Source organism: Boleophthalmus pectinirostris, unplaced genomic scaffold (assembly GCF_026225935.1).
Source record: "Boleophthalmus pectinirostris isolate CB_2022bp ecotype Guang Dong unplaced genomic scaffold, ASM2622593v1 HiC_scaffold_21, whole genome shotgun sequence".
NCBI classification, from domain to species: domain Eukaryota; kingdom Metazoa; phylum Chordata; class Actinopteri; order Gobiiformes; family Gobiidae; genus Boleophthalmus; species Boleophthalmus pectinirostris.
This window is the reverse complement of record NW_026571175.1, coordinates 28,453,365-28,480,663: the sequence shown is the minus strand read 5'-3', so window position 1 is coordinate 28,480,663 and position 27,299 is coordinate 28,453,365.

The window sequence follows — 27,299 nt, the reverse complement described above, 5'->3', positions numbered from 1 at the left end:
CAGAAGGTGGACAGAGGGAAAAGAAGAGAGGAAGAGACAGAAGAAAGAAGAAGAGACAAACAGAAGGTGGGGAAACAGAAGGAAAGAGAAGAAACAGCAGGTGAAAGAAGAAAGAGGAAGAGAGAGAGAGAGGAAATATGGAAGGTGGACAGAGCGAAAAAGAGAGAGGGAGAGACAGAAGAAAGAAGAAGAGAGACGGAAAGTGGTGAAACAGAGGGACAGAGGAGAAACAGAAGGTGAAGAGAGGAAGAAGAGAAAAATAAGAAAGAGAGAAGAGGGAGAGAGGTAGAAGAGAGAGAGAGAGAGAGGGCTGGGATAAAGTAAATGAAAAAGAGATGGAGAGACAGAAAGGTAGTGAAACTGATGGAAAGAGGAGAAACAGAAGGAGAACAGAGGAAGAAAAAGAGGAGAAGAGAGAGAGAGAGAGAAGAAAGAGGAGAACAAAAAGTTGAAGCGAGGAAGAAAGAGAAAAATAAGACAGAGGACGAGAGAGGAAAAGAGGTAGAAGAAAGAGAGAGGAGAGAGAGACACAGACAGACAGGAAATACAGAAGATGACAGAGTGAAGAAAAACAGAAGAAGAAGAAGAGAGAGAGAGATGGAAGGTAGTGAAACAGAAGAGGAAAGAGGAAAACAGAAGATGAATAGAGGAAGAAAAGAAAAAGAAGGAGGAGAGAGAGGGAAAGAGATAGGAGTGTGTGTGAGAGAGAGAGAGAGAGAGAGAAATAATAAAGAGAAGAAATACAGAAGGTGGACAGAGGGAAAAAGAGAGAGGAGAGACAGAAGAAAGAAGAAGAGACAGACGGAAGGTGGTGAAACAGAAGGAAAGAGAAGAAACAGAGGTGAAAGAAGAAAGAGAGAGAGAGAGAGGAAATATGGAAGGTGGACAGAGCGAAAAAAAGAGAGAGGGAGAGACAGAAGAAAGAAGAAGAGAGACGGAAAGTGGTGAAACAGAGGGACAGAGGAGAAACAGAAGGTGAAGAGAGGAAGAAGAGAAAAAGAAGAAAGAGGAGAAGAGAGGGAGAGAGGTAGAAGAGAGAGAGAGAGAGAGGGCTAGGGATAAAGTAAATGGAAAAAGAGATGGAGAGACAGAAAGGTAGTGAAACTGATGGAAAGAGGAGAACAGAAGGAGAACAGAGGAAGAAAAAGAGGAGAAGAGAGAGAGGGAGAGAAGAAAGAGGAGAAACAAAAGTTGAAGCGAGGAAGAAGAGAAAAATAAGACAGAGGACGAGAGAGGAAAAGAGGTAGAAAGAAAGAGAGAGGGAGAGAGAGACACAGACAGACAGGAAATACAGAAGATGGACAGAGTGAAGAAAAACAGAAGAAAGAAGAAGAGAGAGAGATGGAAGGTAGTGAAACAGAAGAGGAAAGAGGAAAAACAGAAGATGAATAGAGGAAGAAAAGAAAAAGAAGGAGGAAGAGAGAGGGAAAGAGACAGGAGTGTGTGAGAGAGAGAGAGAGAGAAATAATAGAGAGAAGAAATACAGAAGGTGGACAGAGGGAAAAGAAGAGAGGAAGAGACAGAAGAAAGAAGAAGAGACAAACAGAAGGTGGTGAAACAGAAGGAAAGAGAAGAAACAGCAGGTGAAAGAAGAAAGAGGAGGAGAGAGGGAAAGAGGGAGGAGAGAGAGAGGAAATATGGAAGGTGGACAGAGCGAAAAAGAGAGAGGGAGAGACGGAAGAAAGAAGAAGAGAGACGGAAAGTGGTGAAACAGAGGGACAGAGGAGAAACAGAAGGTGAAGAGAGGAAGAAGAGAAAAATAAGAAGAAAAAGGAGGAGAGAGGGAAAGAGGGAGAAGAGAGAGAAGAAATATATAGAAGGTGGACAGAACGAAAAAGAGAGAGGGAGAGACAGAAGAAAGAAGAAGAGAGACGGAAAGTGGTGAAACAGCGGGAAAGATAAGAAACAAAAGGTGAATAGAGGAAGAAAAGACAAAGAGGAGAAGAGAGTGAAAGAGGTAGAAGAGAGAGAGAGAAAGAGATAAACAGAGAGAGAGGAAATACAGAAGGTGGACAGAGGGAAAAAGAGAGAGGGAGAGATGGAAGAAAGCAAAAGAGAGAGACGGAAGGTGGTGAAACAGAAGGAAAGAGGGGAAACAGAAGGTGAAGAGAGGAAGAAGAGAAAAAGAAAGGAGGGAAAGAGGTAGAAGAAAGAGAGAGGAAATACAGAAGGTGGACAGAGCGAAAAAGAGAAAGAGGGGGAGAGAACGACAGAAGTAAGAGGAGGAGAGAGAAATAAAAGAGGAGGAAACAAAAAGAATAGTCGTACGCATGAATTCTTTGGTTAAAAACAGAAGAGAGACGCATGAGTCGCTGGTCTGAACTTGGAGATATATTTTTGGCAAGTAAACACCACAACTTTAACTTCAGTACATCACAAGTCGGCTCCTTTCACTTACACGCTTGAATAAGTCAGACTAAAATCTCTAGATGGTGGTTTTTTTTTGCTCTACTGTGTTTTTAAAGTTCATACGTTCACCAGCGCTAAAGCATGTCTCGGCTTTTCGGCTTATTTACATCGTTTCGTTCACTTCAGATGAGTCCGTGTGCCTGCATCTGCCCACGCTGATGTTTTTAATCCAAATAATTTAGATTTGAATATGTCATTTTACATAAAACATAAAATTATTACAAATATAAGTTCAATATTATTAGATTCTTATTACAGAACGAAAACCAGGATTAACCCAGATCGAAAACCAGGACTAAACCAGAACTAAAACCAGGACTAAAACTAGACTAAATCAGAACTAACACCAGGACTAAACCAGAACTAATCCAGGTCTAAAACCAGAACTAAACCAAAACGAAAACCAGGACTGACCCAGAACTAAAACCAGGACTAAAACCAGACTAAACTAGAACTAAAACCAGACTAAATCAGAACAAAAAACAGACTAAATCAGAACTAAAACCAGGACTAAAACCAGACTAAATCAGAACTAAAACCAGGACTAAAACCAGACTAAATCAGAACTAAAACCAGGACTAAAACCAGACTAAATCAGAACTAACACCAGGACTAAAACCAGACTAAAATCAGAACTAACACCAGGACTAAATCCAGACTAAATCAGAACTAAAACCAGGACTAAAACCAGACTAAATCAGAACTAAACACCAGGACTAAACCAGAACTAAATCCAGAACTAAAACCAGGACTAAACCAGAATTAAAAATCAGAACTAACACCAGGACTAAAACCAGACTAAATCAGAACTAAAACCAGGACTAAACCAGAACTAAAACCAGGACTAAAACCAGACTAAATCAGAACTAAAACCAGAATAAAATAAACCAGAACTAAAACCAGGACTAAACCAGGTCTAAACCAGAACTAAACCAGGACTAAACCAGGACTAAACCAGGTCTAAACCAGGATTAAACCAGGTCTAAACCAGGACTAAACCAGGATTAAACCAGGACTAAACCAGGACTAAACCAGGACTAAACCAGGACTAAAACCAGGAGGACTAAACCAGGACTAAACCAGGACTAAACCAGGACTAAACCAGGATTAAACCAGGTCTAAACCAGGACTAAACCAGGATTAAACCAGGACTAAACCAGGACTAAACCAGGACTAAACCAGGACTAAACCATGCTGTTCGGACCAGGCACCAAGCCTCCTCCTGCCTCCTCTCATACCCCGACCCCGGTCCGCGAAATACTGTCGGACATAAAACCGGTCCGTGGCGCAAAAAAGGTTGGGGAGCACTGTCCTAAGAGATGTCATTGTGATGCTAAGAAAGTTCCGCAGTATGGCATTAACTTTATCTACCTCCATGAAAACAAGGAGACAGCACATCCAGGCCAGCGTTACAGGTCAGATCTGGGAAGAGGCAACCCCGCTCACAGTCAGAATGCATATTTTCAAGGCATTTTTGAGCATTACAAACAATAAATGACCGCTAGACATTAGGGATGTAACAATAACTGAAATTATCGTGATCCTGTATCGTTAAAAGTCTCACAATAATATCGAGTCGCAATATATCGAATTACATGTTTCTTTGCTTAAAGGTTGTATAGAGGATTTTCCAAGGAACGAGAAATCCAGCGACTGTTTGTCCTTTTTCAAATGTTGCGCATGCGTGAAACCACCCCCCCTCCCCTACAGCTCCTACGTAGAAACGCCTCCTCCCTCCTCCTCCTTACGCCAGAAACAGGTTTGTTTACAGCCGGTGCTGCACATGACTTGTAAACAACTAACTACAGTGTTGGTTAGGCAAGACGGAGAAGTGAGGAGCGGGGGGAGCGGGTGTGCGGACATTTCGTTCGCGGACGAGAAGTGAGGAGCAGGGAGAAGAGTGGAACGGGCAGCGGGGACAGGAGTAGGAAAGGGGAGCAGAGAAGGTTGCGCAGAGATTCAGTGCGAATGAACTAGCTACAACACGCAGCAGCAAGCGGACTCTTTCTTTGCCTTGAAAATTACGTTTTCAGACATAGGATATCGCTTTCGTGTCCTGAAAAACGTTTGACTAGCTCTTGGAAATAAAGTACGTTTTCATAATAAGCAGAAGTTTCCTGTCCAGGAGTAATTTGTGGACCAGTGCGTCAGTCTTTAGACCCTGCGTCTGCTTCAGTCGCGCCATCGCTGGAATGAATCTTCAAGAATCACCTTAGTTTGGCTTCGCTGCTTTTCCCCTTGTCTTCTTCTTTCAGCGACCTCAAAAACAGACTTTCTTTTGCGGCTAACTGCTCCTGGATTCTTGTCACCATTGCAACAAACTTTGTGCGAACTGCGAGGAAGATATAGGTCAAAAAAAGGCGCTAAAACTGTTGCGTTGGTGGAGTAAACAGCGTCTGTGCGTCTGTGGACTGCGTGACAGTCGTACGTAAACCACGTACCGGCGGCGCAGGCAAGTCAGTTACGCTAGAAACGTAGGGAGATTGATTGACAGCCTGTCAGCTCACAGATAACGAGGCAGTGTTGTTATCTATTGGCAAATGTTTAGCCCCACCACGTCCAGAGTTGATGAATTTTTATTCTCTTTTTTTTGGTCATCATAATTACAAGGCTACTGCACCTCTATAATCTATCATTGACAATTTGAAACAAAAAAAAAAAATCCTCCATACAACCTTTAAATGCATGGTTTTATAGTAGCAACAGCTTATAAACGTAGGGAACTACATATCCCATGATTCATTTCAGCACAGACAACATGAAGAAATATGTTTTTGACTTGAATTCTGCCTTTCCAAAATATCGCAATAAATATCGTACCGTGAAATGCATATCGTGATAATATCGTACAGAGAGATTTGGATATCGTTACATCCCTACTAAGAATAGATAAGTTTAATGCCATACTCTGGAACATTCTTTAAAGGCGCATTGTGTAACTTTGCGTTTAAGGGTCCGTCAAACGCTTTTCTTCGTGGAGATGTTATTGCTTCGTCTGGAATGTTTCGCAGTGTGGCATTAAACCTTTCTATCTTCATGGAGACCAAACCAGATCAAGTTACAGGTCAGATCTGTGGAGAGGCGACCCCGCTCACAGTCAGAATGTCTGTTTTTTCTATATTTTTGAGCTCTAAAAATGTAATAAATGTAAGGTAGAGCTGTTTAATGTCACGCTGTGGAACATTCCAGGCAAGGCAATGACATCTCCATAGAAACAAGAAGTTGTCAGAACCTAAATAAAACATAAAAGTTACACAGTGCACCTTTAAAATAATTTGTTAGAAAACTAAAACTTCAAAACTTAAATTTACCGACTAAAATTTGGGCCATAGCAGCACAGCGAAAGTAAACCTAACACCATGTTCTTGAATTTTAATTGGACATTTTCAATCCAAAATTAGTGCTGGAAAATGGAGCTGTTCCCATTGGACTAAACTAGATTAAATTTCTTAGTCATTAAAATTCTGAAATCAAAACTGCAAATCCCAAAAAGTATTCTACAAACAAAAACACGGGTGAGGTACAATATCTAATGTAAAGTAAGTGTATGTGGTGAAGAGGAGGAGGGGAGGGAGAGGCTGAGGAGGATTATAGGATTGTAGCATATATAGAAAATCGAGAATAAACAAAAAAAATTATAATCTTGCATTAGTTAAGTCAGTCCTTCTCAAATACAACATGCTTTTTTTTTTTTGCCGTACTAGAATAAAGTGTAATTGCACCTCCACTACAGTAGTTGGCAGTGACGCTCTTATGGAGTAAGAAAGCTTTCAAAAATATTCATGAGCGTAGAATAGAAATCCGTGCGTATTTGTTTGTAGCTGCAAATAAAATAAATATTTGTAAACTCTCAAATGAGTCCAGTCGTACATAAAATAGATTGTGTGTATTTTATCCATCAGAATACGAATTGAAAAGTTAAGAATTACAATCACGAAATGAAAATGTACGATTACGCTTTCATCAGTACGAATACGAAGTCACAGACGGGACTTTACTGTCAAAAATACGTCATCAATTCACAGGCTTTATTTATCGAGCAGAAGAAACATCGATCAAGATCAAGACTGCACATGTTTAAGTTTGTAGCAGAGGGTAAAAACAGAGTAAAGGCACAACAAGGAGCTACAACAGCGACCAACAAGTGGGTTCGTTCAAATTTATTACAAAAATGTCTCGTCTTGCCACATTGAATTCGAGAACTGAACGCCGCTGTGTAATATTGTGTAGAAATCCCTCCTCTGAACGGGAAATTGCACCTATATCTTAGTAGACGTAACGATATCCCAGGGCTAATTAGAAAATATCGGCGTTTTCTGCATGTTTAGATTAAAAAATTCACGGCTGCAGTCACAGCGAGCAGTCAGTCAGTCTAAACCAGTGGGGTCAAACTCAATTTGGTCCGGGGGCCGTATCCAACCTACTTTGATCCTAAAGGGGCCGGATCAGAAAACTCGTGGCATATAAACCCCAAAAATAACAGTAAGTTCAAATATTTTTGCAGGGAAATGCAAATCTATTACAGAAATCTTTTTTAATTGATGAACTCTTTCTTTTACAAAATATTATAATATTATGAACAACCTGAAACGTTAAGAAAAATGCAATTTCAACACAATCTTGTATACAAATAGGAATAAGTCAATTTTTCTTGGAAAATCTTGCACTCGGCTCCACTTTTCTCATTCTTGACATTTTTCTGATGAGGGTGTCACGGTCAACAGTCAAAACGATCGTCCTTTAAGAGCGTTTGGAAAGAGGCAAGTCTTCATTTGTGCTGCTCTGGTGGGAGGGGCCACGTACAGAGACACTGGAGACACTGATGTGATAAACACCACAGAAAATGACCAATATTTTAATAGAAAATATAATTTAAATATTTTAGTAGAAAATCAGCCAAGGGCCAGATTAAAGGTCTTGGAGGGCCAGATCTGGCCCCCGTGCCGCATGTTTGACATCTGTGGTCTAAACCTTCATCTCAGCTGCATTTCTCACATGAAAAGTGACCAAAAGTTCCTCGGGACACTGAAATGTCCCAGGTTACACCAAACACTAACAAAATAACATTCACATCGACAGTCTGGTGTAATAATAGTTTTGCTTCGGGTGTTTTGTGGAGTGGGTAAGACTGTTTTTAGTGGCAGGAGAACTATGGCCATTGACATGCACTAGTCTAGCACCAGCGACCTCTGCAAATACAAGGACTGGATGGAATATTTAAAAAAGTGTCTCCACACGTCTCCAACACTCTGGCTCACTAGGAAATGAGGTCCTATGTCCAAAATTCTGGACTGCCTCTTTAAAAGAGATGCTAAAAAATCGAAATCCTGGTCTAAGACTTTAGTCAGATACTGAACATGTTTATAGTCTTCATTTCCAAACCTTCATTTCCAATGTAATCGCAACCCCAACGTGTCAGTAAAAGTTTATATTTCTTTCAAATCCGCTCAGCTTTAGATCCAAGACCAGAAAAAAATAAATAAATAAAACCTACGGGGATTATACTCATGACAAAGAAGCGCAGATGTGAGCATAGCCTAGATTTCCTCCTCGTCCCTCTCCTCCTCTCAGAGACAGATGGAGCTCACGGCCCACTTGTGTCATTCTCACCCCAGCCTGGCAACACCGCCACTGGGCTCGGCATCCTCTGACTGCCCCTTACCTCCTGGATCAACCCCAGAGCACCCATCACACCCGTGACACCTTAATCCACCGCGAAATCCGCACCCAAGGGAGCCCGCTGATCCTTGGTGTGTACCACACTTGGAGTTACCCCACGCACACACACAGCTCCATCTGTCATGTACAGTTTCAAAGTAGGTTTCTTGTTTTTCCTGCAGGTGAGTTGTTTTGATTTGCGAGCTTAGGCGTCTCCTCTGAATTGTGCTAAAGGAGCCATGTTGTCAGCGGTAAATCAGGACAATAAGATTTAAAACACAAAGATAAAACAACACTGTGTCTGGAGTTGGTGCGCTCCAGAGGGGGACTGGCTGTTGAGTCATGGTTTAAAAAACAGGTGTTACAAAAGCAGAAGAAAAATAAAGTTAAAGAAGTCCTATTGTGTTTGTGTCTGCTATAAAGTTACAACATCTGACACCCAAGGATTATTATGTTATAATTTGCATATTTTAAATTGTAATATTAATTTAAAACAACTAAAAAATTTAACAAATTCATTAACTTTTACGGTAGAAAACTGTGGTGCCCAATAGAAGCTGACGTTGCTATAAACATGAAGTTGTAAGCACCTTCGATGGATACCAGATTATGGTGACAAATGGTGGGTTTCTGTATTCATTTGTCCCACAATGACGACGCGCTGAATCCTATGTGTATCATTAAGAAAATGAAGAAGTAAGTACAAAGCAGTAGGCATACGCTGGTGGAGGTGAAAATTGGCATTGGTCATTAAAATGCAGTGTATTGTACAGTGTGCACCCACACAAACATGTCAGTGGAGGTACTTATAAAACACTTGTGCTATTTGCTCTGTGGTTCTGACTCTCTCTGCCCATGGTGGGACGGGAAACCCTTCCTCCCACTGAGCAGGGTGTCCACAAAGCGAGATCGGGCCACGGCTGCGGAGTCTACACGGGTGCACCTCTGGGCATGTCCCGACACTCTGAACTGTAACGAAGCCCTGCACGGTCAGGAAGTCTGGGGGTATCCTGGTCTGGGCTCCCCCCCCGTGCGATGGGCCAGAACCCAAGGAGGTCCCTTATGACAGGGAACTTGAGTTATTTTTCAGAAAGCCACATAACATGAGGTGTTCTGATAAGGCATGCAAGCGATTCACCAAACAGGCTAATGCTGTTTCATTATTTCGCCATCTGATTTTATGTGTGTGTGTGTGTGGGGGGGGGGGTTACTTTGCACAAACTTAGTGGTTTAACAAAAACTTTTAGTATCACAGACTTCTAGTAGTTGTTTTTCATTGAACCATATCGAATCGATTTGAAATATATCGGATCAAATCATACTGAATCAAAAGAGCACTGTATTTATAAAAAAAGTGTTGTACCCGTTAACCTGTGTATTGAGATATGTAGCGTATCCACAACTTCTTCATGATACCAGCTCTAATAACAATATATGTTTTTCAAGCTACTTTTGAGCTAAATGCAAGACGGAGAAGTTAAATGTCATACTGTGGAATATTCCCGGAGAAGCACACAAGCAAACATGAACTATCTCCATGGAAACAAACAGGTGTCAGTCACCATTAGGCCAATGTGCAGCTCAGACCTGTGGAGAGGCAAGCCTGTTCACATAAGAATAAGGGATGTAAGAATAATCAAAATATTGTGAAATTGTGTCAAAATCAAATATATCAAATTACAAGATTGTTCGCTTAAATGAATAATTATGGTGCAGCAATAGCTTAAAAAAAACAGAGGGAACTACATCGACCATGATCCTTTGCTCCGTTTCAGCGCAGACTACATGAAGAAATAACACTTCTGAGCTGTTTTAATCTTTGGATTAAGTCTCGTCAAGGCATTTTAGGAGAAAAAAGTAGCATATTCAAAGTTTTATTTCGTACTGTGAGATGTATATCGTGAAAATATCGAGAGATTTTTGTGTTTTAAAGGTATTTTTGAGCAGGAAAGTCAAAGAGACATCCGTTAAATGCCATACTGTGGAACGTTCCAGACAGCCCAAGAACAAGCAAGTAAACGGCTGCACCCCTGAGCAGAAAGTAGAATGTAAAGTATTCATTCTGTACCGATTTGACCGCGTGTGTTAGGCTGAATATGATGGTGTTTATTATTATTGACAGAGCTCTCTTTGTTCAATCATGCTAACAGCAGGACAGTGAACAGCCCCGTGCCTGTCTCTCCATCAGCTCCATGTGGTCCTGCTTTTCTCTTTCATTTCTAATCAAACCTGGCACTCATTTGGCTCGTCACTATAACACTCTCGTATGCGACTTTTACTGTGAGCGTCACTTTCTCCCGCTCTGATCCCGACGTTTGAATGCACCGCGGCGCCGCCACAGCGAGGGCAGATGGTTGTGTGTGACGCGAGCTGCATATTAACTGTTAAATTGCGACATTTGCATGAATTATTTGACTGAAAATGGCTTCTTTAAAGACACAATCTGCTTGGCTATAAGTCTTCTTGGCAGTTGGAACAAATACAAAAGCAACTGGGGAACATTTTGTTTTATGAAATATAGGATTCAAATCAGTAAATCAACACAAGCGAAGTACAGAGAGCCATAACTTCTGCACCGCTCTGGAAATATATGGGATTGCATGTGGTTCACTCTGTTCCTCTGTCTGTTATTTTTGGCTTCGTTTTCTTAAAGAGGGGATATTATGCGAAATCGACTTCTTGGAGCTTTCTAACACGTTTTAATGTTCCTTCATCAAAAACTTGTCTAAAGAGGTTTTAAATGTTGCCCACGCATATTTTAGTAATCTCACAATCTCTCCCCATAGGCTCTGTTCACTCTTACAAAAAGACGTTTGGAAACATGTGGATGACGACTTCCTGTGTAGTTATCGACATTGGACATGTGATAAAACCGTGGATTCAGTAGCAGCGTCTTCACAACCTGCCAAAGTTTTCTGTAATCTAATCAAATCTAATCGGATCTTCGATGTTGATCTGCTGAACATAATGGAATAATAGAATGGCTTTTTTTTTTTTTTGGGATGAAGTTAGACAAATTATATTAAGATGCAAAAAGATTAAGATGTCCCCTGAGGAAAGCCATAGGCTGAAACGCGTCGGGACATTGTAAGTTGTCCATTAAGACATGCCGTAAACTAATAAAGGCATTTTATTTTAACCAGTGAGTGCCTTGGGGTTTTTGCATCTTTGTACTGACTTCCCTTCCCAAACAGCACCACTGAGTTGATCTACTGTGTATTATCCTCTGGAGGTCCAGGAAGCGCTTCTTCTGAAACATTTTTTATTAGACAAATTATATTTTTTGAAATCAGAAAAGGAAAAAAAAACTAGTGAGATCCACATGAAGCTTTCTCAGTTTTCTCAAATTTCGTCAGATTAGTGTCACCAACAAAGAACCCAAAGAAGTCATCATCCGCATGTTTCCAAACGTCCTCTGGTTTTGTGATGTAAGTGTGAATAGAACCCATTCAGACCCTCCTCACGATCCTGTACAATGCTCAGCCCACAATTTACAAAAGCAGGAACAAACCAATACACTACAATCTGACAAACCTGATGCAATGTGCAGTAGTTTCCAGTGGTGGACAGTGACCTCGGGACTTGGGCCAACTGTCCATATTTACAGATACAACTCTCTATAGGCATAAGCAGCCATGTCCAGACTCTCACCTGCTCAGGTGGGCTGCAGGCGGCACGGAGGCAGAGCTGAGTCAACTGAACACACGCACCGCTCATCCTCCACAATGTTCAGCACTTTTGTTTACTTCACTGCCTATTTCACTGCTTAAAAGCACAAAATATCCATCAAAATGAATCAGCTGATTGATACAGTCACACGAGGGCACAGACCCGTCAGAACGCGAACGCACAGCATCTTCATGACTGAACACAACTATAATGAACACATTTTAAATTTATGTTAGGCTATAAACCAAATTACATCACACAGACTGTATGACAACACCAGCACCTCACTCACCGCCGCTGTCTTCATCAGAGGAGCACTTTCACAGGCACATGTGGCCACCCGGAGTGTAAATCCAAACATGAAGTAAGAATCTACAAATCAGTTCATTCATCCTGTGCTCCGTGCGCCCGGGTGTTTTAAATGCTTTTCTGAACATTTCATTACAGCTAACTCAGGTAACAAACATAAACTGCTCTTCTTTGAAAAAAATAATCCCATTATTTGTGCAAAAAGAAAGTCCAAATGAAAGCATGTTCTATCTTTTTCTTTTAAACTTCGTCATAAAACAAACACAGACTAAGCTAGAGCTAGTGACTGAAGCAAACACACTCTCCAGCGCCAACTGGTGGATGCTCCAGTCATGACAGACCCTGACGGCAAACCGGTAACTGGTAAAAAAACTGGTAGTTTCATTAGCGTGAAGCAAACTACTATGAGAACATGGTGATCTAAATATATTATTATGTGTTAGTGGTTAATACCTCCTCTTTAATGCCACAGTTCACAGTTATAGTCACATCTGCAGCTGCACGAAAACTAAGAGGAGGGAGAGTTAAAGGTCGACTATGTAATTTTTCTGACAGAGAGGACCAACAGTTGCTTATTTCCATAGAAAGGTTACTGCGCTGCCTGCAATATCCCAAAGTAAACAAACACGAGACGCCACCAGGCCAATTCACAGGTAAGATCTGTGAAGAGGCGATCCTACTCACAGTTAGAAAGCATGTTTTTGAAGGTATTTCTGACCAATAAAAACACCCATAATTGAATAAATGCATCTTATAGGCGAGTTTCATTGTTGACAAAAGCGCGCGTTGCATACTGGGAATTATTTTGGTCGGCTGGCAAAAAACACTAATTCAACATGACGGACGGAGCGAGAAAGCACGTAAAGGGTATTGATCCCGGTTATTTATCCACTCTAACGGCAGAGGACCCAAGACCATTTGACCAGAAATTGGTCATAAGCATCGACGGACGACAAATCACCCTTTTCAACCCTGACAAAAGGTGGACCAAACCAAATTTCTGGTCGGAATCGCAAACTACCTGGACAAATATTCACTTTGGCGATATCCACAATGACTTGGTGGAAACTCCTGGGCCATTCACAGCAGAAAAGATGAAAACCTCCAAGAGTCTCGATGTGTTGTTGAACTTGTTCGGAGTCCACGGTTTTGTTAGGATCTTCTACGTTTGCTCTGCGGATGTTTGAAAGCCGTTTAATTCACCGTTAGCGGTTCTTTTCACTCAGAATAAGAAAAAGACATTTTCCTTCTTCCGTGCTTCTATTTGTGCATCTGATAATGCAGCAGGAATTTACCATTATCGGGGATAAATACGCGAGGTTACGCACTGTGTTTGACCGCTACCGTGTTTCTTGCCTCCGACCAAAATATTTCCCAGCATGCAACGCGGGCTTTTAATAACAGTGACTTCAGGTGAAACTCGCCTATATAAGTTTAATACCATACTGTGGAACAATATGGGCAAAGCAATAGTAGCTCCACCTGAAAACGTACACAGTGCACCTTTAATATGTGTTTTTTATACGGTGAAGCCAGCTACTACGAGAGGAATCTAAGAAAGAAGCCACTAAATGTAAAGATTTTTCTATATATTTTTTACAACTCGATCTTTAATGATAAGGTAAGAACACAACACAAAGGCACATACAGTGTAGTCATTTATCCAGCCTGTTACTGTGAACACTTTCTGTCCCAGCTCTGTCAAAGGCCAAGGACTCCACAAATAACAGCTTTTAGATAGAAAAAAGAACTTTCTACAGACACACGCTGCACCCGCACACAGTCAGAGTGTGAAGTTGGTTATGAAGCAACATTTAAACAAAAGCTATTTCAGTGGATAAGTTTATTTTAGAATATCTTAATGGGCTCATGTTACGCTCTTTTATGATCTATGTTATAATCTTCTTCAAAAATAGACCCGGAGTTGTGTTTTGTTTCATTCACACACGTTTAACACACAAACCCGGCGTATTTAGGGTGTTTTCTTCTCGCAAAATGAAAACACTCCACCTTCTGACGTCATATGGTGATACAGAAAGTGCTTCACTGTGTTTTTAAAGTCCGTACACCTTGGGCTTTGGAGATGTAGACAAACTAAGAAAGGATTACTCAAACGTGTGAATCAAACAAAACACAACTCTGGGTTTGTTTTTGATGAGGTAACACCATCGCAACGTGGCTTGAAGCTCAAAAGAGTCAATTTTGTGTAATATATGTGAAAAATGTTGATGTTTTTGTCAAATTATAACCATTTCTGATGATTTTTTAGGTTCTACTGGAAAAAATCCTGACATAAATGTTGACCTCACAATATTTTTCCAATTTGTCAAGTTTTATAACTTCTTTTACCACAATTTTTGAGGCCAGAATGTACTTTTTATTTTCATTCTTTGCACTAAACAGGCAATAAACCAACATTTCTGCACTGGAAATTCAAAGCTGTAGCAGAATTTTTGTTATAAAAAGGTACAATTCTTTCCATTCCAATTTGGTGTCTGTAATTAATTCAGAATATAATATTTCATTGCTGCTGTAACCTCCATTTTCAAATTTTTAACATTCTTTAACAATGAAATTAAAAAATGATTCTTAAAAATGTGAAAAACAGAGCTCGTTTGAAAGGGTTTGTGAAGTTATTTCTCACTTACTTTATGTTTCATTACATTCTGAAGATCCTAATTATTCAGTGCTTTTCACAGATTTCAGACATTACAGTCAAGTTTTCCCTGTGACAAGACAAATTTTGCTCAAAAACATGGGGAAAAAATCAGGTACTTGGTTTTTAAAGGTGCATTGTGTAACTTTTCTGGTCACCTGCTTGTTTCTGTGGAGATGCTTTGCCTGGAATGCTCCACAGTGTGACATTAAACAGCTTTACCTTACATTTATTCAGTTACAAGTGGTTTTCATGGCTCAAAAATACCTAGAAAAACAGGAATTGTGACTGTGACCTGCAACTTGGTCTGGTTCGGTCTCCATGAAGACAGGAAGGTTTAATGCCATACTGAGAAACATTTCAGGCAAAGCAATAATAAAACATCGCTATGGAGAAAAGCGCTCCACCAGAAAAGTTACAGAATGCAGCTTTAAGGGTGTATTCTGGACAGGACAATACAATAAACACAATACGGAACAAGACAATACAAATGCTTCCAAGGCCACAGCAGATACAGTGTAAAAATGTGTATGTGTGAGTAAGAGTGTGAAGTTTCAGTATCAGTAAATATAAATGACTAATTGTGTATAGTTATGAGAGATTCTTAACAGTGTATTGCAGTGTTTCTCAAAGACTGAACCTCAGGTGGGTCGCAAGAGTTTTTTTTTGTTTTTTTTTGCGGGGGTCACCTTCAACATACAGTTCTGACACACGTTGAAATGTTAAGATATGTTTTGCTTAATTTATAGGGATGTAACAATATCCGAAATATCGTGATACCGTATCGTCAAAGTTTTCACAATAATATCGTGGACCATCACAATATATCGAATTACAAGTCTCTTTGCTTAAATGTAGAGTTATGGTGCAGCAAGAGCTAAAAAAGACAAAGGGAACTACATAGACCATGATCCTTTGCTCCATTTCACTGTAGACTACAAGAAGAAATAACAGTTGTAAGCACTTTTAAGTCTTAGTTTTTTGGATTAAGTCTTGTCAAGGCATTTTACGAGTAAAAAGTCAAATATTTGAGTAAAAAGTCAAATATCAAAGTCAACATATCGCAATAAATATCGTACCGTGAGATGTATATCGTGAAAATATCGTAACGAGAGATTTGGATATTGTTACATCTCTAATCATGAGCTTCATCACCATATCGCGAGCTTTCCCACGATATCGCAATAAATATCGTACCGTGAGATTCATACTGTGATGATATCATATTGGGAGACTTGGGTATCGTTACACCCTAATAATTTAGAATCTTTTTGTCATTATTTTATTGACTATTTTATTCCAGTATTGCTGGTTCAGTTGAATGTTGAAAAGAAAAGAAATGGGCTACATTTAATGTCCAAATTGGCGACTTATGGATCCTTTTCATTGCTGCTTCAATTATTGTTTTTTTATTGTTTTAATCTTGAGTAATAATAATTGTTCAGAAAGACACGATCACTCAGTCGACAATAAAATAAAATATCCTCATTAATGTTCAATAATGGTCAAATCCACCTTTATTTTGTGATTTACAATAATGTGTATTGACTTGAAGATTTGTGACTTTTAAAATATCCCCAGAAAAAAAAACTTTGGAAAACACTGGTGTATTTGAGGGACAAGCTCAGTGTTTAAAATAATGACAACTATGGAAATAATAACAGTACAAATGTCAGTCAAGTGGGAAGAGGAAGAGGAGGGGGAACCTTGTTATGTTTGTTAATTTTTTGTTTTGTGAATTGGCGTTTAAGCCTCATATTTTTTCATGTGTCCAAAAAACTTTACCTTAAAGGACAGAAAGAAGAAGAAAATGAAAGTGTGGTGCATGAAAAAAAAAAAAAAGGAAAGATGTGGGCGCATGAGAAGTGGGATGGGGATAAGATTGTTTTGCCAAATTAAATTTTTTATTTGATTTATTGTTTTTAATGATTGATTGGCTGACTTTAATTATTCATTATTATCTGATATTGTTTTTTGTAATTCATTTATTTATTTATTTATGCAGTTTACTAGGTTTATTAATATTCCTCATCCCATTCCGATCATTTCTCCAAGAGCAACAAATCCCCATGGAATTATATGTTTTATGAATGTGGGATAATGAGAAAAAAAAATAAAAAAATAAAAAAAATTAATGTTTCGGTAGTTTGTAGAAATAACATGAGTGGAGTCCAGACAGAGAGGGGTTCCATCGATGATTGATTATTGGTATTTTGGAGAGATTATGATGAGATATGATCCATGAGTAGAGTTTTTTGTGTTGATTTAGTTTTAAAAAGTGGTTCAAAGTGTCAAAAACAAACAACAACAAAAAAGAAAAATAGTGTGAGGCTGCAATACCGGCAATGACCAGCGGGGAGATAAAGGAGTTGAAAAATCCCACATTAGAAATTGTTAGTCTGAGCGAGCCACCGACAATAACTTAACAGGTAGGTACTTCAGCTGATGTATTTTTATGGAGGTAATCTGTCCCAGCGGCGCCCTCTCTCTGTCTGGCTGTAATAAAACAACTGAATGGCGTCATAGTGTTCTAGCATGAGCTGCGGCACAGTGGACACAAAACTAACAGGTCGGTAAATCAGTAAAAGACTAAAATAAACGTGAAAAATGAGCAAATATCTCGCAAAAATAAATTGTTGGAAAGTCTGCGATTATGTGAGGAACAATAACACCATATATCTCTGTACTCTCCGAGCAAACGTGTGGTTTTCCCATCGACGGCGTGAGGAAGCGGAGTGTGACGTCAGACACAGAGTTCGGCCAGGTTCATGTTAGGGAGAGGGATTTATTTAAGGACAAAATAGTGAAATAAAAACTGGGACAGGGTGATCAAATGTCCATATTCACCCAGGACAGTCCCAGTTTTGAGCCCTGTGTCCCCTGTTCCATCAGATTTATACAAAAACAATGATTTGTCACAGTTTTATACAAGAAATGTCCCTATTTTGGACAATTTGATCTAAACCAGGACTAAAGTAGGACTAAACCAGGACTATATCAGGTCTATTTTACATCTAAACCAGGTCTAAACTAGGACTTAACAAGGACTAAACCAGGTCTATATCAGGTCTAAACCAGGTCTAAACCAGGACTAAACTAGGACTAAACCAGGACTATATCAGGTCTATTTTACATCTAAAACCAGGTCTAAACTAGGACTAAACCCGGACTATATCAAGTCTGTTTCAGGTCTTAACCAGGACTAAAGTAGGACTAAACCAGGACTAAACTAGGACTAAACCAGGTCTATATCGGGTCTGTTTCAGGTCTAAACCAGGACTAAAGTAGGACTAAACTAGGACTATATCAGGTCTCCAGGTTAGGACTCTAAACTAGGACTAAACCAAACCAACGGACTAAACCAGACGACTAAACTAGGACTAAACCAGGACTATATCAAGTGTATTTTACATCTAAACTAGGACTGAATTAGGACTATATCAGGTCTATTTCTCGTCTAAACCAGGTCTAAACCAGGACTAAACTAGGACTAAACCAGGACTAAACTAGGACTAAGCTAGGACTAAACTCGGACTAAACCAGGACTATATCAGGTCTATTTTACATCTAAAACCAGGTCTAAACTAGGACTAAACTAGGATTAAACAAGGACTAAACCCGGACTATATCAAGTCTGTTTCAGGTCTTAACCAGGACTAAAGTAGGACTAAACTAGGACTAAACCAGGTCTATATCGGGTCTGTTTCAGGTCTAAACCAGGACTAAAGTAGGACTAAACTAGGACTATATCAGGTCCATTTCACGTCTACACCAGGTTTAAACTAGGACTAAACCAGGACTATATCAAGTGTATTTTACATCTAAACTAGGACTGAATTAGGACTATATCAGGTCTATTTCTCGTCTAAACCAGGTCTAAACTAGGACTAAACCAGGACTAAACAGGACTAAGCTAGGACTAAACTCGGACTAAACCAGGACTATATCAGGTCTATTTTACATCTAAAACCAGGTCTAAACTAGGACTAAACTAGGATTAAACAAGGACTAAACCCGGACTATATCAAGTCTGTTTCAGGTCTTAACCAGGACTAAAGTAGGACTAAACCAGGACTATATCAGGTCTGTTTCAGGTCTAAACCAGGACTAAAGTAGGACTAAACTAGGACTATATCAGGTCCATTTCACGTCTACACCAGGTTTAAACTAGGACTAAACCAGACTAAACAGGATATCAGTGTATTTTACATCTTAACTAGGACTGAATTAGGACTATATAGGTCAGGTCTTTTCTCCAGGACTAAACCAGGACTAACAGGACTAAACTAGGACTAAACTCGGACTAAACAGGACTATATCAGGTCTATTTTACATCTAAAACCAGGTCTAAACTAGGACTAAACTAGGATTAAACGAGGACTAAACCCGGACTATATCAAGTCTGTTTCAGGTCTAAACCAGGACTAAAGTAGGACTAAACTAGGACTATATCAGGTCCATTTCACGTCTACACCAGGTTTAAACTAGGACTAAACCAGGACGAAACTAGGACTAAACCAGGACTAATCAAGTGTATTTTACATCTAAACTAGGACTGAATTAGGACTATATCAGGTCTATTTCTCGTCTAAACCAGGTCTAAACCAGGACTAAACTAGGACTAAGCTAGGACTAAACTCGGACTAAACCAGGACTATATCAGGTCTATTTTACATCTAAAACCAGGTCTAAACTAGGACTAAACTAGGATTAAACAAGGACTAAACCCGGACTATATCAAGTCTGTTTCAGGTCTAAACCAGGACTAAACTAGGACTAAACCAGGTCTATATCGGGTCTATTTCAGGTCTAAACCAGGACTAAATTAGGACTAAACTAGGACTATATCAGGTCCATTTGACATCTACACCAGGTTTAAACTAGGACTAAACCAGGACGAAACTAGGACTAAACCAGGACTATATCAGGTCTATTTCTCGTCTAAACCAGGTCTAAACAGGACTAAACCAGGACTAAACTAGGACTAAACCAGGACTAAACCAGGACTATATCAGGTCTATTTCACATCTAAACCAGGTCTAAACCAGGACTAGATCAGGTCCATTTCACGTTTAAACCCAGTCTAAACTAGGACTAAACTAGGACTAAACTAGGACTATATCAATTCTAAACCAGGTCTAAACCAAAGGAGCTCTCAGATTACACACTGACCCACACGTGAGTCAAGAATGGACAATGTTATAAGCTTTTTTTTTTACTATTTTATTTAAAACCACAGTCCCATCTCGGGCATGTCCAAGTTTTTAATTTTGAAAATCTGGGCACCCAACACTAGGATCACGTAGAGCGAGGCACATCTTAAACATTTTAAGATCAAAATGACGAGGCTCACAGCAGCTGTTACAGAGAGAAGGATGACGGTTTTTCAATGTAAAGTCTAATGGTGCCAGAATCTATGGAGCCAGAAGTACGCCCGTGCTCACTTCCTATTTGGAACACAGAGGCTAGTGTGTTAAATATGTCCTTGTTACTCAAGTTAGACTTCATAAAGAATTAGCTGGAACTACAACAGATGAGCTCATTTGTACAGTTGTTCCTCTCGTGTTCGTTAGTTTCTGCTTGGATAAAGAACAAACTTGAAACTGAAATAAAGTCCAGATAATTTACTTTTGCAAATATTAGAGAGCAATGTTTGAACAAGCCCTCAGTCGTCCAAGTATAATCCATGGTAAAAGAAGAAAATTCAATTTGTCAGCTGGACAAAAGTTTATTTTGGTTGAAAATGTTTTGCCAAGCTGTTTCATCAGTTCTGGTCAGACGCTGGTGGACACTTCCTTATATTTGCCTGAAGGGAGGAGCTCACTCTCTCCCAATATTTTTTCTCTGATCATAGCCAGAGAAAAGCAAGAGAAATTTTAGCCAGAGAAAAGATTTGGTTTGAGAGGGGAGTTAAAGAGGCTATTTTTGTTAAGAAAGAGAAGCCTTCCTTCAACAGAAATGGAGGCCTCAGACATCATTTTTCTCCTATTTACAACTCCATCCTCAAACCTAAATCAAAACAAAGAAAATAAAGATAGCCAGGTCAGGCCTAGAGGTGTGAAACTGTAAACAAGTAGAAGTGTTAGTTTCAGAGTAGTTTCATTGTAGTTAGCTCTTTCTTCAAACAGCATTTTTGACCAGAACTGAAGAAGCAACTTGGATGAGCTGCGAAACGTCTTCAACCAAAATAAACTTTACTTGTACAAGGAGTGTGTGCCGACATTCCCACGCAGAGACTCAATGTTTACGCCTGTGCAATGGGTTTTAAAAGCAAACTATAGTGGGAGGTTGTCATGGTTTAGACTTAGGCTACGTTCAGACTGCAGGGCTTAACGCTCAATTCGGATTTTTTTGTGAAATCTGATGTTTTTGAGATGTCGTTCACATTTCCAATTAAATGTGATTTGTATGTGACTCAAGTGTGAACATTAAACGGCCCAAAAGTGTCCCGCATGCACACTGAAGGACACGACGATGTCAACCGCAGTGAGCGTGCTCTGTGTTTACAGAAGTTGTCCAAACATGGACGCGAGCATTGAGCACCAGGAGATTTTAAAGTTCCTCTCGTACCGGAGCCCGAACATGAACAACTTACTTGCTTTAAGGAGGAGATTGAGAAGGAGAAGGACGAGGTTTTTGGCCGTGGTGTTTTGTGGGGCAGTGGCAGCGACGTCCATTGAAAGGAACATGTGGATGTGGAGACGTAGCCAAGAGTGGTGAGTGGTGATGTGCTTCACTTCAGTGACATGGAGTTCATTAACAATTTTTGGCCTACTTCAGTGCAGAATAGTGACGTTTGTGGTTTGTTGATAACGTGTAGGTGGATGAATGCTCTTTGCCCGTTCAGACTTAAGTCACATGTCAAATGATCAGATATATTTCGGTTTCAGGACCACATATCCAAGTGGCCTGGGTCACATTTGAAAAGATCGGATCTGTGTCGTTCAGACTGTCATTAAAGATACAGGTCACATAGAGGCCAAAAAATCAGATTTTGGTCACTTCAGGCTGCAGTCTGAACGTAGCCTTAGTGACTCTTCGTTGGTGCACAGACCAGCCTCTTGGCACGTTGGCATGTCCATTCAGACTCCATCCGGTAACATCTGGGTAACAAGTCAAAACATCATCCCTATGTTATAGGGCTATAGGCCCTAGTACTATATCAGGTCTAAACCAGGTCTAAACCAGGTCTAAACTAGGTCTAAACTAGGACTAATCTAGGACTAAATTAGGACTAAACCAGGACTATATCAGGTCTAAACCAGGTCTAAACCAGGTCTAAACTAGGTCTAAACTAGGTCTAATCTAGGACTAAACCAGGACTATATCAGGTCTAAACCAGGTCTAAACCAGGTCTAAACTAGGTCTAAACTAGGTCTAATCTAGGACTAATCTAGGACTAAATTAGGACTAAACCGGGACTATATCAGGTCTAAACCAGGTCTAAACTAGGTCTAATCTAGGACTAATCTAGGACTAAACTAAGACTAAACCAGGACTATATCAGGTCTAGTCCAGGTCTAAACCAGGTCTAAACTAGGACTAAACCAGGACCATATTAGGTCTAATCCAGGTCTAAACCAGGTCTAAACTAGGACTAAACCAGGACCATATTAGGTCTAATCCAGGTCTAAACCAGGTCTAAACTAGGTCTAAACTAGGTCTAATCTAGGACTAAACTCGGACTAAACCAGGACTATATCAGGTCTAGTCCAGGTCTAAATTAGGACTAAACTAGAACTATATCAGGTCTATTTCATGTCTAAACCAAGTCTAAACTAGGACTAAACCAGGATTAAACCAGGACTATATCACGGAACGGAGGAGTGAACCGAAAAAGCGAGTCCCAGACAGCACCCTCCCTACATGCCACAACGCGCCAAACAAAGTCCAACTGACCCATCGAACTGTTGTGTTTCGTTTAAAGCCCAATGCGGTTTATTTGTGAAAAAACTTTGAAAATAGACCATTTAATGACGCCTAAAAGCTCGGAAAATACAGTATTCAAAAGTAAACACGACCTCTACTACTGTTTAAAATGAAGTAAGAGTAGGCGATTTAAAAGCCCCATTTATACCAGAAAATCCCCGAGACCCAGAGCAGACCAAGAGTTACGAGCCGGGTCTGTGGACAGTGAGGCGAGGAGGTCTGGAGTCTTGTGTGAACTTGTCCGTTTGGCAAAGCTTCTGTCCACAGTGGAGCCGGATCTGAGTGGGTTTGAAGGCCCTAACCCTTCGTCCTCCTCCTCCTCCTCCTCTGCTCTCTCTCATCTTTTCATCTCTTTTTTTTTAGCTCAGTTTATCACCTCAGATGTCAGCGTTTGTATTTAGCCACCAGCTTTTGGAAGTGGTACAGGCTTGTCCTTAAAAAATGTACTGTATTTACTGCTGTGGTTTTAAAAATCAAGTCAGACACGTTGTGCTTATTTGAATGGAAAGAAACTAAAAACACTAACACTACATTTGCTCTTTGAATGTGATTTTGTGCGAATTCTAAAAATGTGTTTGAAATCAGCCAAAATATAACTTTATTGCTATATTTAAAGAGGGGGTATTTTACTTCTATGAGGTATTAAATGCTTTTTCATACTGGTTCTATACGATTCAGTAAAAAACCCTAAGTCATAGCTGTGATACTAAAAGTCATTATTAAATCACCAAGTTTGTGCAAAGTAAAAAAAAAAATCTGATTTTACTGATTAAAACAGTGAAAATGTAGTGCATTAAATTTCCTTTCTCCAAACAAGCAACACAATTGTAGCTTTTTCACAAAATAATTTGGTAAAATATACCAAAAAATACTTGGGGATATATCGATACAGCAGCCCACGATGTCAATACTGTATCATCAAATTAAACGATACGATATATCGATATTTCAATATTTTTGCACACCTCTAGCTATAACACATAACATATTTAGATCACCGTGTTACCTTTTATTGTTTTGAAACTACTAAATTAGCTGAAAACAATGTATTAACATGGTTCAGAATATCATTTTTGCTCTGTGTCTCCTTTTCCTTTGCTCTCCACACTAAGTCACTCCCTCTTCAGAGCACTATCACATCACAATCAACGTGCGTTCTGTTAATGAAACTACTGCACGTCGTGTCAGGATTGTCAAGTTGCTGGGTACGGATTTGAATAGGGCCCAGGAGAGATCGCTAAAATACACCAAAAACAAAAAAAAAAAAAAAACATGCATGGACGAAATATGAAACCTCTTCAAAGTGATGACAAATGTGCACTGTTGCTATGTCAATTGAATTAACAGTTAACAAAAAAAAAAAAAAAAATCTATCATTTGAATTGTGAAAATCCTCAAATTGTAGCCGGGCAGGAGTTTAATGTCAGAATTTCAAAGTACATTTTTATATATAATTTGGACATATTTTAATGGAGTATTTAACAAAGATTTGTGAATTGATTGTGCTTGTACTTGTCCTTAAAAATACAAAACAATGAAGAAATTTAACTTAAAGGTGTATTGTGTTCATCACTTTTCTTCCCAAATGAGATGTTAATTCTTTGCTTGGAATGTTTCACAGTTTGGTATTAAACCTTTCAGTCTTCATGGAGACCAAACCAGACCAAGTTACAGGTCAGATCTGTGGAGAGGCCACCCCGCGCACAGTGAGAATTCCTGTTTTTCTAGCTGTAAAACCCTCTGTAATTGAATAAATGTAAAGTAGAGCCGTTTAACCCTCTCCAGGCAGGCGTTGCAGATTTGCAACAGCTAAATGCCAATTACCTACTTACTCCAAATCCATATTTTATGAGCTTTTTTTACTCAGGAGCCTTTTTTCCCATCCATGCTGATAAACGTGGACGATGCAGACTGTACAAGAATGGCTACACACAAACGGCCTGCCAGAAGTGCAAAGTACTTTTGTTGTTTACAAAGGATAAAAATTATTTCTTGGAGCACCACACGAAAAAGTGATGTTGTTCTGCCACTGTAAAGCTGTTACACTGTGCTTTATGTTTTCATTGTTATGAAAAGTGGTTTACACATAAAGTTAGCGTTCATATCATTTTCAGTCTTCAGTGTTAATTTATCACACCGGACCAATGTTGCAAATCGGCAACATCCCAGAACACATTGGATGTGAAGGTTTCTCTCTCAAAAAAAGTCAGGATTGTATATTACTACCCCATATGATCATTTTCCCCAAATATCAGATTTTTTCCTTTTACTAAAATTTAATTTAAGCTTAAGAGGGTTAATGACAAAAAATGACATTCATCCATGATATTTCCAGGATTTCCATGACCGTGGGAACCCCGAATAAAAGTATGGTGTCTGAAAAGTTTATTTTAAAGTTACTACCCACATATTACACAAGTACTACCCACCTCTGCAAAGTACAACAGGGTAAAAACACGATATCAAATAGAGAGAAACGCCAAAATGATGCAGGGACAAGTATTCACATTTACGAGTGAGTGTAAAACAAACAAACAAAAAAAGTATTTCTATTTTGAGAGTTTGTGGTTGAAAATTACAGGAAAATATCAGGCCAAGTCATTATTTTTAGTCAAGGCACAACAAAAATGGCATTAAAAAAACAGTTTCTTACCTTTTAGGAGGAAGTGGTGAAGAATTGTTATCAGTCAGGCCACAGCAAGAGAGGAGACAAAAAAGAAAGAAAACAAGTAATTAGTCACTGTCATCAGATATACATTGGATTACATTTTTATACCACGAATATTCAGAAAATGTATTATTTTGCATTGAAATTGTTCACTTAAATGCTTGGATGAGATGTGTGACGCCTCAAATTATTCATGAAAAAAAAAAAGAAAACAAAACATTTCAAACATCACTGTATGTCCATTGCAATTTTTATTTTTTTTAGAGTGAATGTGTAGCTTCTTCCTTTTTGACTGAGCTTCAACTCGATCCGTGAATGTAAACAGACACGTGGGGAACTACTCTTGCCTTTTTACTTTTAAACAACACCTTAAACTGGAGTAATAGCGCTGTTTTTTTGGACTGGATGTCATTATTTGCAAAGGACAGTTTCTATGGATAATGTGGATGAGATGCTGCACTTTAAGTTTACCACTTTACGAGAAGTGAGGAGTAAAGTCTTATTATTTTCGCTATATCCCGAGTTTGTATCTTGCGTCTCTGTGTCCGTCACTCCGTCTGCCGCTCTGTTTTTTTGGCTGTTACCGTGGCGTTGCTGATGTTTGGTGTTGACGATCTGACACTGACACCACACACATTAGGAGCAGTGGCTTCAAAATCGCACATGAAGACACAAAGTCGGGTCACGCCTCCCGGAATTCGGGGAGAAAAAAATCAGAGCAAAATTCGGGCAAATTCTCCTGTAGTGTGTGACGGCCTTTAGTATGCGGAAAATGATCAAAATCGGCCTTACACATCGACCCAAAAGTGACCATCCATTTCTCTGGATTCTAAATAAACAGTATCAGCATTGGCCGTGAAAAAACCCACGTCAATCTCAAAGAACGTGCACTTCCTAATTAGGGCTGGGTAAGTTACCGATACGATACATAGACCATGATACAATACATATCTTGACACAGTGAGTTTTCGATTTGACTCGATATCATACATTTCAAATTGATTCAATATGGTTCAATAAAAAAAAAATCATGGTTGTGACACTAAAAGTCTTTCTCCTGGCAGGCGTGTGAAATGACAATTACCTACTTACTCCACATCCTGCAGATATACGGAAGTGTCCACCAGCGTCTGACCAGAACTGAAGAAGCAGCTTGGATGAGCTGCGAAACGTCTTCAACCAACTAACTCTTGTCCAGTCGACAAACTGAATTTTCTCCTCATTTACAAAGGATAAAAATTGTTTCTTGGAGTACCACATGAAAAAGTGATCTATACCAAATTGTTTTGATTCTGTTCTGTCATTGTAAAGCTGTTACACTGTGCTTTTTGTTTTTATTGTTGTGAAAAGTGATATACAAATAAAGTTAGCATTCATATCATTTTCAGTCTTCTGTTAATTTACCACACTGGGTCAATGTTGCAAATCTGCAACATCCCAGAACGCACTGCATGTGAAGATTTCTCTCAAAAAAAAGTCAGGATTGTATATTACTACCCCATATGATCATTTTCCCCAAATATCAGATTTTTCCTGTTACTAAAACTTAAACAATTAGGTTATCAGAGTTCCCATGGTCATGGAAATCTTGGAAAAGTAATGGAAATTGAAAATGTGATGTTCCAGGCCTGGAAAAAGTCATGTCATTTTGTAAATTCAATGAAAGTTTTGGAAGTCAAGGAATTTTAGTATGTCTTTCATGCAACTCCAGCGTTCTGTTAAGTTATCATTACACTATTATGCTTATTTCTGAACGTATGCGCCTTTTGTTTAAAAGAGACGACAGTAAATGCACTGACAGGATTTTGAATGTTAAAAAAAAACTATAGTCCCAAACCATAAGGTGAGTGGACAGGGTTAAACATTTCATATTTAGCTCTAAAAGTACGATCAATTCTACACATGTAGGTCATGGAAAATTCACAATTTTGAAATGTTGTCAGTGAAAAAGAGTGGGAACTCTGAGTTATGGTGCCAGGCTGGTGCCGCCTAGTGCTTCTG